Here is a 17063-nt window from a genome sequence, read left to right as displayed (position 1 = left end):
CCCAAGTTATCGGGGACAAGCCAAGGACCTTGCAAAGGAGGCTGATCTGCAGAGAAGAAAATGCAGTGGAGAATCAAAAGGAAGATAAACCACGGACACAGAGACAGAGCAGAGGCCTGGACATCACATCACTCTATTTAGCAGCAACCTGAAGGCACCTATCTGGCACAGTCGCCATAGAGGATGACCCAGGATTTGTACACTGCAATGGCTTGTCCATGCTCTATCCATAATTTCTTCCAGATCCTATCCATACAGTTGTTGGCCAATCCTTCTAAATTACTCTGACCTGTATGAAGCTTACAAAATATCAAAAGACTTGCTCCTTTACCTATTTGTCTTTGGAACTTGACCCTCTGCTTCTTCATCCAGTGCCTTGGAGGACCTAGAACCTCTGGAAGGCCTGTATTCTAATGTCCAACATGACACTCTTCCTTTTATTTCTTTGCAATAGTTTTGTTATTATCACTCACACCCTTTTAGTCAGTTAGTCTAGGTTAAAACTGCTTGCCAGAACACAAATTGATAACAGAAAAGGAGGAAAGAGAAGAATAAACAAGTGCATCTCAGGACACATTCAACTAGGCAGCGTAGTAGAGTTCAGCTCATTGGTTGGGAGCAGCCTCAGTACTGTATACAAGTGCTCACTGGATGAGAACAGTCAGTATGGCTTCTTTGCTTTAGTTTTTTGTGAGTCCATTCTGCATAACCATAAGAAAACACCCAAGCCAGGCTGACTTTATAAAGTAAAGAGGTTTATTTAGCTCACAGTTCTGGAGAATCAAGGTCATGATGCCAGCATCAGCTGGGCTCTATTGATGACCTCATGGTGGATGGCAGCAGCACACTTGGTCCAAAATATGAAGCTAGAAAAGTTGGAGTTCCACAATCGCTTCTGAAGGCACAACCTCCAAATGACCTAAGGACCTCCCATTAGGACCCACCCCTTAAAGGCACACCACCATAATACTGCCACACTGAGGACCAAGTCTCCCACACATAAATCTTGGGAGTCAACCATATCCAAACCTCAGCAAGCTTTCTTTGCCTGAGAGCTCCAATCCCTGAAGAAGAAGAAACTGTGCACCCACCCAGAGTACTTTTAATTTGGAAAAATATCTGAAATACAGATAGTGCTATAATGACTTGGTATCAAGGAAGTTAATATTGAAGACTGGAAATATTTCCTTAAAAAGTTTCCCCTTTATTTAAATAGAGCTCTTGCGTAGCATGTGTAAGGCACTGGGTTTGATTCTCAGTGGCACACATAAATAATTAAAATAAAGGTCCATCAACAACTAAAAAAAATTTTAAAACACAAACTTTCCCCTTTACTTAAATTAGCTTGAGAAAATTTTTGTTCCTGTGCTACCAAGCAAGCCTATGCAAATAGCATGTTACCTGTATGAGTCAGGACTCTGCCAGAAAACAGATCCAACCAGTGGAGAGAGTTTTTTTTTTTTTTTTTTTTAAGCAATTGACTCATCATATCTGAAGTTTGATTTGTATTTATTATTGAATGAGTGAACAAGTGAAAAAAAATTGCTGATTTTTCCCTTAAATTTAGGACTTGCCCTGATTCAAATTGGGCTTAAATAGGATTGTGTGACCTCAACCAGGCAGGCAGAGCAAAATCCCATATACATTCACATGTGTGCAAAAGAATGCTTCTCCCAGCTTTATTAGTAACATCCCCATTCTGAAAATTACCTGAGTGTCCATCAGCAGTACATGGGCAAATAAAAAATATCATACAGAAATGAATGTGAGTTGTGGTTACAGATAAGGTGTATAATTCTCACCAAGTGGAGCAAGAGAAGCCATACACAAAAGAAAAATGCATTAGTGCCATTTATAAAAAGTTCAAAAACAGGTAATATTAACCCTTCTTAAACAGGGTTTGGAGCTCTCAGGTTAGGAGCTAAATAATTATTTTAAGCAAGGAATTGATATCTTTAACAGTTCAGATAATGGTTCTGCACATTATACCTTATGGACATATGAGGTGGGTACTGGGGATTGAACCCAGGAACTCACACTTGCTAGGCAAGTTCTCTACCAGCTATGCACCCCACCCCACCCCATTCTATCTTTATTTTGAGACAGAATCTCACTAAATTGCCCAGGTTGGCCTTGAACTTGCGATCCTCCTGTCTCAACCTCTCAAGTAGCTGGGATTACAAGGATGAGCCACCATGCCAGGTTCCAACATTATACTTCCTGACATGGTTGTTAACTTTATCACAATCTGTTAAACTGCATTGTTTTCCTGTATGAGTGCTTTATTTCATAATCAAAAAGTTTAACATTTTGGGCTGGAGTTGTAGCTCAGTGGTACAGCACTTGCCTCGCAAGTATGAGGCATAGGGTTCGATCCTAGCACTACATAAAAACAAATAAAGGCATTGAGTCCATATACAACTTAAAAAAAAAAAAAGTTTAACATTTTCACCCAAGGTCTCCTGCCAATTCCTGAAAAAAAACAAAAGAGAGGGAATCCACAAACTGCTGACATGATCCCCTATTAGCCTCTAACCAAAGAGACCAGTGCGTTCACCCTCTGGCCTTCCTCTCTACCAGCATCTGCTTAGGGACACTTTTCTATTTTGCCTCTTTCTCCAGAACAAATGTCTCCAATTTTAGTGCCTGATTAGATTTACAATATAACCAATTTAACAGTTGAAAGTCCTAAAATTCATCCTCAGCAGAACTTGCAAAGCAGCTGCAAAAATGATGAATGTCACTCCTGGGATCAAAAGCCTAGAAGGTTTTCGGGGAAAAGTTCAGTAGCATGCGCACGCATAGCCTGTTCTGAGCGGAAGCCCCATCGGGGGTTAGAATCTGTCTCATTATCCACTGGAAGTGCCTGGGATACCTGGGCTTCAGAAGACTCCCCATTCTTGTTCAGAATTCTCCAGGACCAAGGGCAGGTTCTTGTGACCTGTCTTCCAGGATCCTAGGCTTGAAATTCCGCCTTTAGCCCTTGGGGAGTTAGAGAGACAGCAGTGATTTTCAGGGCAGGTGCTGGAAGTTTACTTTTTGCCTCTGTTCATAGCTTTTAGTGCTTGGAAATGTGCAGTTAAATATGCTTCCCTCCCTCTGGAAAACAGAATCCACACCCTCCCGCTGCCTGGGGAATAACAAATTTCATATGGAAACCTGAAAATCCAAAGAGAAATATGCAATGCTACAGACACCTCGTGTCCGACTAGCTGTCACAGACTCTCGTTTGGGTCAGGCTGTTTAAACTTCTTTGGAACAAGCATTTATCTATGGCAGGGTCATTTTATAGATCCATTAAATCTACATTTTCTCTTGGGCTCCTTTCCCCAGCTCCCCTCAACCCTACTCTAGTCACACACTCTAAAAACCCCCTTAAGCCCCTGGAATAAATCTGTATAAACTGCCAAGTGTTCAATCAGGCTTTTACTATATCTCTTTGCAATTAGAATAAATTTACTGCTTGGAGAGATGAGGGGAAATATGCGAGGTACTCCTTGGATAAATATACTGCAGTGAGAAAAGTAGAGGCTCTGTAAAAATTATCTCTGTGAATTCAACAAGAATCGAGGTCACGGGAACCGCTACATACCAGGGAACGTTAATTAATGGGCCTGTAGCTGGTGGTACCACTTGGCTGCTCTACTCCAGCTGCCTGCTCTATATTTCTCTGGTTTGTAGGACTATTCTTGGACCAAATCCCATCTCTTTTTTTCCTCCAAGTACAAAAAGTACATAAGTCTATCCTGGAAGGATGCCAACCTTTCAGAGAACTAAGGAAAGTGTTGTTTCTTTGCTATTTTTATCTCCTTTTTTGAAAGAAAGGACACTCTGGAGCGGGATTACTTGTAATCAGCATTGGAGCTGTGGTCTGAGGTCACTGTTCTGGCACTGTGTGCACAGGGAGATGTCGTGAAGATGGAGAGCAGAGAGGGACACTTGTAACTTCTCACACCAATACAGAAGACACCTAAAAGACACTACTCAGATCTTCCTTGACTACTCACTTTGTATCCTAGGCCAGGCTGAATGCACTCATTGCCTCCAAGCTGCAGAGGGAGGAGGAAGGGGGGAAAAAGAAGCATCTGATAGAGGAGACAAAGTATTTCCAGGGTCAGGATAGCGTTTACCATTTAAATATGCTGGGAAACATTAAATGAGACCATGCATGTAAACCATTTAGCTGGGACACAGGAGTTAATTATAATGCAATTCCACAATTGAGGTCCAACCTACAAGTTTGACATAGGCTCTCTCCCTTCACTGCCTTGGATTGCATTTCAATTCTGCATCGTTCCGGTTAAGCACAGATTTCAGTCAGAAAGATCTGGGTTTGAATCCAGCTAGGACAGCAGGCAGCTCAATGAGCCAGTCTCCAACTCAACCTTCTCATATGTAAAATAGGGCTAATAATAAACAGTTATGTGCCTCCAGGCAATTGGGAAGATTTAAAGAGACACTTCAAATAGACTTTTCCAGCACAGTGCTGGGCACATTGTAACAGTCTCCATAAATATTCATTGTGATCCTCAGGGCAGTTAGTTATCTAAGCATGTCCAGAGGTAGCAGGAGAAGAATGGCGGAAGAGTTTGCTTCTTTGAGCAGATGAAAGCAGCTTCACAAGAATTGTTTTCTGAAGCGGGAAATTGGTCTCATTTGCTTCTATTGCAACTGGCCTTGTTTTGCTTCTCACTTGGAAACTTTCTTTCTTCCGTGTTGCATAGTGGAGGGACTGGGCGTTCTTCCACACAATGACAGACATGCAAATCTCGCCCAGAAATAACAGGGAAAATGCCTGACTCTGCTTCTTTAAGGAATTCTCCAGGTAGTCATTAGCCTTGAACTCTAGGCTCAGAGCCCTGGGGATGTCCGTGTGCCCCCAGCTCCCAAGACAGGAGGGTCATCGTCCACTTGGGCCTTTGTGAAGGAAACTCAGATTTACTGAGCTCTTTAAGAAAGGAAGAATGTTGTAAAAAAAAAAATTTTTTTTTTTTTAAATGTTCTCCATTACGACTTCCAAACTGTAAAACGATATTTGGGACTTTTCAAAGACTTGGGACTTTTTCTGAAATTAAGGAATATGGATTTAAAGGAAGCCTTGGGGGATTAGATTTTTCTTCCTCTTTGAAGCATTTCAAACAACTTTCATCTGCTTTCAGAGTACTAGTCAATTTGGCATGGCATTCTGGTAAAGCCTAGTTGTCTTCTCCACGGAACTGATACTTTTGTGCCTCATTTTAAACCCATTTGCAGAAATATTTAGGATATAGAAAAACAAAATTAAGGTTGATCGTGAAGAACAGGAACATTCATATTGAAGGGACAGCTTCTAAAAGACTGGAAAGACATTTTAAATTTTTTGTTTGGAGCATAAGAAAATTAAACAAGCATAAATCTTGTTGTAGAACCAGCCGCCACATAATAAATATTAATTCTTAGTTTCCTGGTTGTTGGTCCTTCTATCGAATATTTAGTGTTTTATGATATGCATAAAATTACGTACTCTCATGTAATAGCACTGTTCTAAGAGACAGATATTATAATACTTATTGTACTGAAAGGGAAACTGGGGCTCAGGAAATTTTAAAAAGATTACTTAAAAAAAAAACAAAGTAACATGGTAAGAGCTTGAACCTGGGACACCAGATTTTGATACTCAAAACCTTATCTATCCATACCTCATCACATTTAACTTGCTAGGTGACCTTGACATGCCTGATCAACCTTTGGTGCCTCAGTTTCCCAGCCTGTGAGATTAAAATGATACCTCTCTGGCTTCCTTTCAGTATTTATTTATTTGTTAGTAAATAAATTTTCCAGGGCCACGTCCTTCATGTGACCAAGATTTCCAGAAACATGTATAATGAGATTGCAGGAAACACACTTTGCAGAGGCCAAGAATATGGTGCTAACACCCTATCAGAGGCAAGAGATGCTTTTTGTTTGTTGATTATTTATTTATTTTTGGTACTGGGGATTGAACCCAGGGGTGTTCTACCACTAGTTACATCCCCAGCCCTTTTTATTTTTTATTATTTTGAGACAGGTTCTCACTAAGTTGCTGAGGTTGCTCTCAAACTTGTGATGCTCCTACCTCAGCCTTCTGAGTTGCTGGGATTACAGGAGGGGACCACTGGGCCTCATGGTGGTAGATGCCTTTAAACCCAAACTTTGTTAATAAGTTTATCAACAAAACTAATAAAAAGTCTGGGCTGGGGTTGTGGCTTAGCGGTAGAGTACTCGCCTAGCATGTGTGAGGCCCTGGGTTCAATCCCCAGTACCACGTAAAAACAAATAAATAAAATAAAGGTATTGTGTTCAACTACAACTAAAAAATAAATATTTAAAAAAACTAATGAAAAGTCAATATCTGTGGAATTCTAGACTTAATAGTCTTGAAATGTCTAGGAAAATAAATATATATCTCTTCTGTCTACTTATTCCTTCATTTAAAAAGGAGTATCTATTAGGTCAAAACAGTCAATAACATAGAGTTAGAGTGACTTTCCTTTTATGTGCCCCTTCCCCAACTTACTTGATAGATTTCCCATTGTTAGTTTCTCCTAAGACTTTTTCCACTCAGATAAAATATACTTCTTATGTATGTGTATATACATATATAAATACATATATTCAGATACATATGTTATACAGATTCACATGTGCATTTTTAAAATGAGATCATACAATATATGTTGTTCTGCAACATGTTTGTTGGTTTAATTTGACAATGTGCCATAGATATGTGCTCATTCGGATCTCATCCTTCTTAAAGGCTGGAGAGGATTTTATAATTTATTTAACTAACTCCTTACAGATGTAGATACAGATTACGTTTCTGTTATTTAATTATTAAAAATAATGCCTCAGTGGATAATAATGATGATTTATTAATGTGGGAAAAAACAATCTAGGGGTAAATGGACTAGAATAAATTTAGAGGAAATGGTACCCAACAAAACCCTGACCACAGAGTGCAGCAAGGGGAATCGGAGGTGAGCTAATCCTTCTTACTTTAGCTCTTCACGATGCCAGACTGATACATAGCACCCAGGAAAGAACCCAAGAAAAAGAACCAGGTAAAGAAAACAAGCCCCCCCCCCCAAAAAAAAAAACATTAAGAAAGATAAAAAAAAAAGAATATCATGATTATCTTTCTATAGCAACAGAGATTAAAAAAAAAAAAAAGAAAGAAAACAAGCCCAGCAGGAGTTTTTAGAGTTTAGCATATCTTAAAAAAAGCTAAGTAAGGTTCACTGTTGAATGTGCAGAGACCATATGACGTGTAAGAAGATCATCTATAAAGCTCAGACTGGTGATATCATAAGAAGGAATTTAACAGAGAGGATGAGAACATGTTTGAGAGTTTAGTCTCAGTGTCTGTCCCCAGAGGCAGAGCTGTTTCTTATTCTACACTGTCACCTCTATACCTGGCATAATTCCTGACAAAGAAAAAGGTATTAATAAGTACTTGAAACAAAATGCAAAATACTACTCTTAAGAGGATAAGAGGAGTAAGACTGTGGAACAGGGACTAGCAGAACCAACCTGAATGCAGAAAAATCTTAATTTGTATCTTTAAAAGTAAGTGAGAAATTTAAAAACACTAAACTTTGGTTTAAAGTAGTAAGTTCAAAAGTTTTTCACCAAAGCCTCTGTCTTTTGCTTTTCTCAGCATGTTTTTCTAAGTACTCTGCAGTGTGTTTTATTTCATTGTCTATTCAAAAAAGATAATAATTTAAGCTATAACTGGATGTTGAATTTTTTAAAAATAATTTTCTTGAACCAAGAAACAAGTGACTTTGTGTTTGGCTGCCAGTTGAATCAGTTGGTTGGCTTCTGCCTCTGGTCCTCAGCATTCATGCTCTTAAATGAAGTGACAAGAACCAAGTGGCCATAGCATGTCTTTGGCCTTGCTGAAAGAACTCAGGGCATAACTCATAGGCCCTGTGGTGTCCTATCAACAGGGTGACTTCTATCCAGTCAACCAAGGGCTCAGATAGTGCCAAGGGGAAGATGGCTAACCCTTGTTCTCCATCGTTTGAGTCCTCCAGAGTGGTAATTCAGACTCATCGTGACACTGAGGCACTGTGGGAAGAAAGATCAAATTAAAATTGAGTATTTTTCTGGTATACTGTTTAAATGTTCCAAGCATGAATAATTACATAGTTCCAAACATGAGCAGAAGCACTAGATAGTTCAGAGAGACCATTCCCTGATCATTCTGAATCAGCAGGATAGTTTGAGCTTTTTTTTTTTTATCAAGTCCAGACCCAAAACCCATCCTGAATTCTCTCTCCCCATCCCAGCAGGGCTCCAGCTCCTGAGAACACATGCTCCAGAGAGTTCTGAATTAATCTACGGATAGAATTATCTGCAGGAAGGAGACCTGCTGTCCCAGCGATAGAGAGGAGTGATTTGTTTGGGAAGACTTTTCAAACATCATCTTCTGTCTCAGATGGTAGGGAACTAGCCTGGAGTCAGGGAGTGTGGGCTGCAGGTCTTTACTATGATTTTGCTGCGTGGCTTTGAGCTTCATTTTCTCCATTGCAAACTAAAGAGTTTAAGTAGATGACTATGGTGTGGAGAAGAGCGCCCCTTACTAGTTAGTGTATGCAATAAAGTATGTTGATAAAACCAAATCAAGACTCCATAATCCTAAAGACATATGACTGTTCACATAGATTTTTTAAAAATTCGCAAGGACTCTAGAAGCATATCACTTGGACATCAGTCCTAGCTAGGTGTGGACATTTTTGCCACTAAATCAGGCATCCCTTTTCCTTGGGGATTCTGGTAAGAGCCCCTCCTTCTTAAACTAGATCAGCTGTAAACTTTGCCCTTCCTGAAGGCCTCGAGAACCCAGGATTTCTATCAGGGACTCAGCTATAAGCCTAGGTTTGTGGTCCTATCAGCAATACCATTCTTACTGCTCTCTTCAATAAGTCCTTTGTTTCCTGAGCACTGTGAGGTCCACCAAGAGCAGCTAAGCTTGGCCAATCTTCCCTGAGCTCCATCTCAAAAGGCAACTTCAGGGCCTATGGAAGAGAAGCCCTTCACAGTGCTATTGACAGAGTCTTTAACTGCATGGACTTATGTCCTGATGAAAGCCATCATTTGCTTGTTGATTATGGCTGTCTTAGTTTATTTGGGCTTCCCTAACAAAACCCCATAGACTTATGTGTGTCTTATAAAGAAGAGACATTTATTTGCACAGTTTTTCTTAAATGTTTAGTTTTTAGTTGTAGTTGGACACAATACCTTTATTTTATGTATTTTTATGTGGTGCTGAGGATCGAACCCAGGGCCTCACACGTGTCAAGCGAGTGCTCTATCACTGAGCCACAACCCCAGCCCCTATTTGCACAGTTTTTGAGGCTAGAGATCAGGGTGCCAGTGTTGTTGGGTTCTGGCGATGGCCCTCTTTTGGGTTGCAGTCTGCTGAATTCTTGTTGTATCCTCACATGGCAAAAGGAAGAGCCCTCTGGAGAGAGCTCTCTGGGGTCTTTTATAAGGGCCCTAGTGCCATTCATGAGGGCTCCACCCTCATGAACTAATCACTCCCAAAGGCCCCACCTCCTAATACTATCACACTGGGAGGTAGGATTTCAATGTATGAATTTTAGGGGAGCAAATTCAGATCACCACAATGACCCATTTACTGATATTAAGAAAGCATCAATTCCAGCAGTGGCCTGGAGATAGCAGGCTTGTTTCTTGGCCAGGACAACTCTCTTGAGGCAAAGGGAAATGGTGGCTGTCTGGTTATTTGCTTTTTTCCTGCTTCTCTATTCCATTTTTTTTAAAATATTTATCTTTAGTTGTAGATGGACACAATGAATTTATTTTATTTATTTATTTTTATGTGGTGCTGAGGATGGAACCCAGTGCCTCACACATGCTAGGCGAGTGCTCTACCACTGAGCCACAACCCCAGCCCTCTCTATTCCATTTTTGAGAGGCAGTATAGTAATAACAACTACAACAATAGCAAACACTGTCAGGGCCTTTACTCTGTGCCAGGCACAGATTCATCTACTCGATCCTTACAACAGTCTTATGAGGCAGATTTTGATTATTGGCCCATTTTACACATGGGTAAAACCAAAGGCAAAATTAAACGGCTAACAAGGAAGGAATCAGGATTTGATCCCAGGAAGTCTGGCTCCAGAGTCCATGCTCTGAGAGGACTTGACGGTTGAATAGGCCTTTGTTGAATCTTGGCCCTGTCTGATCTTGGACTGGACTCTAAAACTCCCTGAGCCTCTGCTTCTAAATCCATTTTCATTTGTGAGAATGATAAAAGCATGCCCTGGTAGGGTTGCTGTGAGATTTAGGTGGGATGACAAGTACAAAGGCCTCCGTGTGTTATCTGGCATATGCTAAGGACTCAGTAAGTGGCTTTTACTACCAGCGAGAGGCCAGCAGGTTGCCTCTTGGCCCAGCTCTGGTACTGAGGAGAGACTGGAAGGATGGTTGGCCATGGGTGAGCTCCTGATGTCCGTGATACTGTGGGGCATCCCTGGAGTCAGGATTGCAATGTGGAGTTGAGGGAAAGTGTTCAGTTTTGCAAAAGAGGTTAGGAAAATGTTGCTTTGGGAAAGGTATTTAGTGCTTATTGTTGTAGAGGCAGGTCAAGCCTGTCAATAGGAGGGGGCCACAGAGGTTGCACCATGGCTCAGTACACTTGGGGCTAGTCTCCCCTCCTCCCACCCCCAGAATCATGTGTCCTGCCTGGCTTATCATCTCTGAGAGAGCAGCCTGGATACATATCCTGTGCATCCCCATTAATGACCCACCTGATGAAGCATCTTCCCTTCATTAGGAGAGAGGGAGAACTGAAGATGAAGGATTCCATGTGCCCACATATGTCAGCCTTGGTGTGGAAGGTGAGAGAGGTCACAGGTCACCAGCCTCAACCGAAGACAGTTCACTAACCTAAGCAGATATAAAAGAGACCTTACAGGAAGACGATGAAGAAAAATTTTTATTAAAATCACAATTAAGCATATCCATAGCATATCCATACATGGAGTACTATTCAGCTGTCAAAAGGAATGGTGTACTGATATATGCTACCACATGGATGAGCTTCAAAAACAATATGCTAAGTGAAAGAAGCAGACACAACATATGGCCATATACTGTATGATTCTATTAAGTGTCCAGAAGAGGCAGATCAGTGGTTAGCAGGGGCCAAAAGGAGTGAACAATGGAGAGTGACTGGTAATGGGATGATGAAGATGATCTGGGGATATAGTGAGATTGGCTGCATGCTGTTGTGAGTATATCAAAATCATTTGAATTTTCTTCTATGCTTAAAAAATGTAAGCAATACATTTCAACATTCTAAAGCAAATATCAAAAGGCCATTAATTTAAAACTAGCAACCTTTTTATTTTGCATATTCTAAAATTTTCTACATAAGTATGAATTGCTTTTTTAAAAAAGCTTATTTTGAAATAATTGTACATCCACAGTGTGGGAGGCCAACCTTACCGGTGACTGAGTTACACTCCCCAGCTGGGTGCTGAGGTGCTCAGTCACAGAAATGGGTGTGTCTTGCTACAGCCCCATGGGTGAAGCTATGCTCACCTGTCCCTTTGTAATATAACCCCTTGCCCTGTTTAGGATAGAATCTTCCATGGAAGTGCCTTGTGTGTGTCCCCTCCTCTTACTGTGCCCTTGGGTGTGGCCTACCCAGGTGTCAGTCAACCTGCTGACAGTGGACATCATGAAGATAGACTCAGCCCCCTGAAACCTGACCCCTTGCCTCATTTGAATAGCTTCTCCTCAATAAAAGGGGTCAGCGCACGCGTGTGGGCGTGCTCTCTCTCTCTTTCTGCGGACCCTTAAGGTCAGAGGAGCCGTCACAGCAACCCCAAAGAAAAAGGTATTTGTGTCTCTTGTGTGGTTATTTCGTGCAGCCCAGTTAGCCCAGTTTAACTAGAGTGACCCCTGAGCCTTTTAGTCGTGAGAACAGAAACCCGGCACCACAGGAAGTTGCAAAGCTAGTATAGAGGCTCTGTGTACCCTCAGTTTCCCCACAGTGGTTACAATCTTACACAACTCTGGTACATGTGGAAGCTGGGAGTGCATTGTGCAGTGCCTATGTATAGTTCTCTGCCATCTGTCACAGGTGTTTGTGTAGCTATCACTGCAACAGAGGCATCAAATTGGGGGCAGGGGGTATAGTTAGTGGTACAGCGTGTGTCAAAACAGCATGAGGCCTGGGCCCTATCCCCAGCACTACAGGGGAAAAAAGGAAACTATTTTACCACCACAAAGTTCTTGTCCTGTACCCCTCCCCTCCTCCAGTCCCAACCCTTGGCAACTGCTCATCTGATCTCTATCTTGAAATTTTGCCATTTCAAGAATCTTATATAGATGGGAGAGGAGGGGAGTAGGAGGGAGGATAGGAAGGGCAGCAGAATAGTGCCACAGTCTGGCTGGGCACAAAATCACGAGCCACTCAAACAGGAACAAACTTTTATTTTTGAAACTCCCGCCAATGCCCTGTATGCTCCCGGGAAAATATGCCGGCCCACACACGCGGCGTTCTCCGGGGCCACACTACTCCAACAGGAAATCCCTCCTCCAGAATTCCCTCCTACCGCACTTCCCCAACCAATGGGAACTCTCCAGGAGTCCCGTAGCAGGCAGAGGTGGACAGCAGGGGTCTAATATCCATTTGAATGAAGATCTTAACATAATCATACCATCTCAATGGCTTGCTGGCGTCACCTTTCAACCAAAAATGCCATGCATCATTACTACTTGGCTATGGCTCTTAGCAGAATAGAATAGACAATATGATTGATGTATGTACATTCCATGTATGTATTATATGTCAAAATGCATTCTACTGTCATGTATGACTAAAAAAAAATAAAAATTAAAAAAATAAAATAAAATCTAGGGACACCTATTTGATAACTGAGGGAGTAGTATTTTCATAGAGCAAAGGAATTAGTGCCTCAAATGAAAATTTTACTTTCCAATATAAAATATAGAAATTGTTTTGAATCCCAATCAATGGGTGTTTGAAAATAGTTTATTCCCATTTTTATTAATAAAATATACTTAATTAAAGCAAAAAAAGAATCTTATATAAATAGAGTATGTGCCCTTTTTTTAAAAAAAAGTAAAATATTTTGTACATTTAATAAAGTATTACACAGTAACAATGCATTAGGTAGCTAATTATTATGCCATTTTAAAAGTTAATATTTTTTATTGATTCTCTTTCTAGGTGTACATGATATTAGGTAATAATTATAAAAGCCTGGAATATAATCTGCTCTAATTCAGTCCCCAGTACTTCCCCCTTTTTTAAAAAATATTTTTTCGTTATAGATGGATGCAATATCTTTTTTGTTTATCCATTTTTATGTGGTGCTGAGGATCGAACCCAGTGCCTCACACGTGCAAGGCAAGCGCTCTGCCACTGAGCCACAACCCCAGCCCCAGTACTTCCCCTTTTGAGATCAGCTTTTTTTTTTTTTTCCCCACTCAGCATGATGCCCAGGAGGTCCACCCAGGTTTTTGCAGCTGTCAATAGATTGCTCATTTTTTATTCCTGAGGCATATGCTATGGCATGGATGTACCCCAGTTCATCTATTTACCTATTGGAGAATATTTTTCTGTCTATTGCCGGATTTGGACCCTTACAAATAAAACTGTTAGAAACAGCAGGTATTGGTGGAGATGTAAGCTTTCATTCCTTTGGGATAAATGCCCAGAAATACGATTGCTGAGTGAAATCCTAAGTATATGTGTGTTTTGTTACTTAAGAGACTGCCAAGGAGCTTCTAGACTGGCTGTACCATTTTACACTCTGCCAGCAATGCAGAAGTGATCCAGTTTCTCTGCGTCCTTATCTGTCCTAATGGGTGTGTAGCCTTATCTCCTGGTGGTTTTAATTTGCATTTCTGTAATGGTAGTGATGTTGAATGCCTGTTTCACCTGTTTGCCCGTTTCTACTTTGTTTTCACCATTGAATTTGGAGTTTTTTATATATTGTAAAGAAAAGTCCACTGTCAGAGTGTGTGGTTTGTAGAAATAGTCTTTCCTTTTACAACTTGTTCCATCATTCTCTTAACAATGTCTTCCCAGAGCAAAAATGCTTTAAAAACAACAATAACGAAAACCTTGATGAAGTCTAATTTAGAGATTTTTTTTTTATGGATTGTGGGTTTTTTTTGTTTTTTTTTTTTTGATTTGTGTGTGTACATGTGTGTGCCCACACATGCTGGGGATTGAATCCAGGGCCTCGTGTTTATGCTCTACCACTGAGCTAAATCCCCAACCTTGCTTTGTGCTTTTGATGTTGTCTAACAACTCTTTCTCAAGCTTAGACTCAACAGTTTGTCTCCTATGTTTTCTTCTTCTATATTTTATAGTTCTGAATTCCTTTTTGAAAAGGCATTTTTTTTCCTAAACACAAGAAATGCATGCCCATTTTAGACCATTTGGAACACTGGAAAAAGCTAATGGGAAACTTAAAATCACTAGTAACACCAACACCCATAAATATGTTTTGGTATTGGACTTGAAATTTTAATAAAAACATGACCTTTGTTCTAATGGGAAAACAGAACCCTCCAATGGTAAATAACACCGTGGAGAACCAGACTGGTGCTGAAGGAGGGGTGCTTCTCTGAATGCTGAGATCAGCTGGGGGAGTCGCCATTCAGAAAAGACAGAAAACTACTGACCCAAATGGTAAAACTCATGTTTATGAACCCCAGCTGTTGGTCACAGACTGTAAATACCCCACTAGATAAAGAAGCCATTTAAGAGCACAGGTTGCTACAGCTGAAAATAAACAGAAAATAACCATGTTGGGAATCACAGGATTGTCACTAAGGAGAGTGTCAGGTTTGAGGGTGGACTAGGTCTGTGTGTGTTTGGTGGCTTGGGACAGAGGCCGATCTAGCAGATGGGCCAGTATTGGCTCCTGTTCTGGTTCTGTTGGGGTTAGAAAGTAGCTCAGGGTGGAACACTTGCCTGGCATAAGCAAGGCCCTGGGTTCAAGCCTCAGCACTGAAAAAAGAAAACTTATTTTGTTGGAGAGTAATTTACTGAGGTTCTCTTTTTCCAGGTCTGGCATGTGGGGGCTTCTGACAAGAAGCATCCTTCCATCCTGTCCACTTCTGATTCCTGGGCACCTGGAATTCTGCTTTTGGCCCACACCCTTACCTGCCTGATATGGTCACATGGTAGCATCTGAGAGCCAGCAGTAAACTCCAGCAGCAACCCTGCCCCCACAAGCAGCTGGTCTTAAAAAGAAGTATCAGCAGGGCTGGAAGTGTAGCTCAGGGGTAGAGCCCATGTGCACTAGGCCTTGGAACCCATCCCAAGTAACAATCCCCCCCAACACACACTCAATAAAAACATGAAGCATTAGATATTTTACAGAAATTTCCCCCCACCCCCCACCCCCAAGCCTCCAGGGAGCTGATAATTAAGTAAAACTTGCTATTTAATTTGTTTGATGAAGTTAAGAAACAATCCTGAATTTTATTTGGTTGATTTAGACATTCATATGTCAGTTTTGCATCTACTAGAGTATTGTTTGAATTGCTTGACTCTATGCTTGCAAAGAAAATATTATTTTTTGATTACTAAGTGAGAAGAGCTGTTGTTTACTGAATATCAAGGAATCAGGTGAAACCCTTGGATGCTGACAGACACAAAAATTTTCTTAAGCATACATATTAAAAGTTAATTATGTAGTGAAAATTGCAACTGAAATGTCCATCAAAAGGGACTTGGTTAACATAAATTATGATGCACCCATATAAAAAGTCAACATTTATTACCATAGATAAAATGTGCCTACATACATTGAATCAAAATTTAGGTTTTAAATTCTCACATGGAACTCGATCCTATCTTTTAAAAGGTATTGGAGAAGAAAAATATCAAAATATAATCAGTGATAATCTCTGGGTTACTACGTTATGGAAAATTCTATTTTTTCCTGAGTTTTAAAAATCTAGTTGCATGGAAGTTACATTGCCTCAATAATCAGAAGGGGGAAAAAACAGAATTGCTAGCAATGGTCACAAGGTGGTATGTTCAATAGACCTGCATGTGTACTTTATAATTTTTTACCTACTAGTTCATTGTTCAATTTATAAAAACTTGGCAGCTAAAAACATTTAAGGGGGACAAAGAGTATAAGGTAAGGTAAAATATGACAGTTCTTTCCTTGTGACTTCCCAGAAGCCCTTTCACATGTAATTACTGTCCCCCAAAAAATATATATTTAAAGTATAAATTGAACAGTGGGCACAGGTCAGAAATATGGACGCTAATGTGAAGAGGCATGAGATTTTTTGTCAGAAGTGAATGGAAGTCAGCCGTCTACTACTTCCCATTCCTTCACCCACTATCACATCACCCCCTTGTAAACACACAGTTCTTCAAATAAGGGAAATCACCCTCTGAACACATGGGTTCCAACAGACGCTTCTCCCCCAGCCAGGCATGTGAGTCAGCTTGGGCTCTGATACCCAGATAAATAGAGTCCAGTTGAATTTCAGAGTATGTTTCAATAGTGAGTCACAAAGGCTATGGGCACTGCTCCTGGGTGCACAGAAATCTCTCTCTTTCTCCTACACTGCCCTCTTCCTGCATTTTCTTTTTAAAAAGTTTCACAGTTGACTCCTGAGCTGGGGATGTGGCTCAGTGGTACAGAGCCACAGCATGTAGGAGTTTGGGGGTTTTGAGTCCCAGGATCAGGGAAGGAAAAAAAAAATGTTGACTCTTTCTCATCTTCCAAACATCATCCTAGATGTCACCTCCTCAGAGAGGACATCTAAGATGGTAAAGCCCCTCTCTATCACCATTTCCTGACCAGATCCTTGGGAGAAGTTATTCTAATTTCTCATTTAATTAATTTATGCCTGCTCCCTGTCTTTTTTTATATCCCCAGATTATAAACTTCAAAAGAATTTGGATACATGTGTGTTTAAATTGAACTGTTTAGCCAGTTTATATTTCATGATAGGCATTTAATACATATCTATCGAATGAATGATAATATTATCAAGAT

The 17063-nt window shown here is 40.6% G+C and overlaps 1 long non-coding RNA gene across 5 annotated transcripts in view; it reads right to left on the bottom strand.

The window, feature by feature from the left end:
* Positions 1-734: 734 nt before the first annotated feature.
* Positions 735-17063, bottom strand: part of LOC125612090 — a 41683-nt gene continuing 25354 nt past the window's right edge. For 2 of the 5 annotated variants that reach the window (XR_007342392.1, XR_007342391.1), the window contains exons 4-6: positions 10800-10938; positions 8026-8088; positions 735-2982 (exon numbers count right to left, since the gene is read on the bottom strand). This is a non-coding gene — a long non-coding RNA (uncharacterized LOC125612090). Of the gene's footprint in view, positions 2983-8025; positions 8089-10799; positions 10960-17063 lie in introns of all 5 variants that reach the window. The other 3 variants (XR_007342394.1, XR_007342393.1, XR_007342395.1) reach the window with 3 other exon arrangements.

This window comes from Marmota marmota, unplaced genomic scaffold (assembly GCF_001458135.2).
Source record: "Marmota marmota marmota unplaced genomic scaffold, marMar, whole genome shotgun sequence".
Taxonomy (NCBI): domain Eukaryota; kingdom Metazoa; phylum Chordata; class Mammalia; order Rodentia; family Sciuridae; genus Marmota; species Marmota marmota.
The sequence above is the reverse complement of the archived record's forward strand: the minus strand, read 5'-3'. Positions and strand labels throughout refer to the sequence as shown.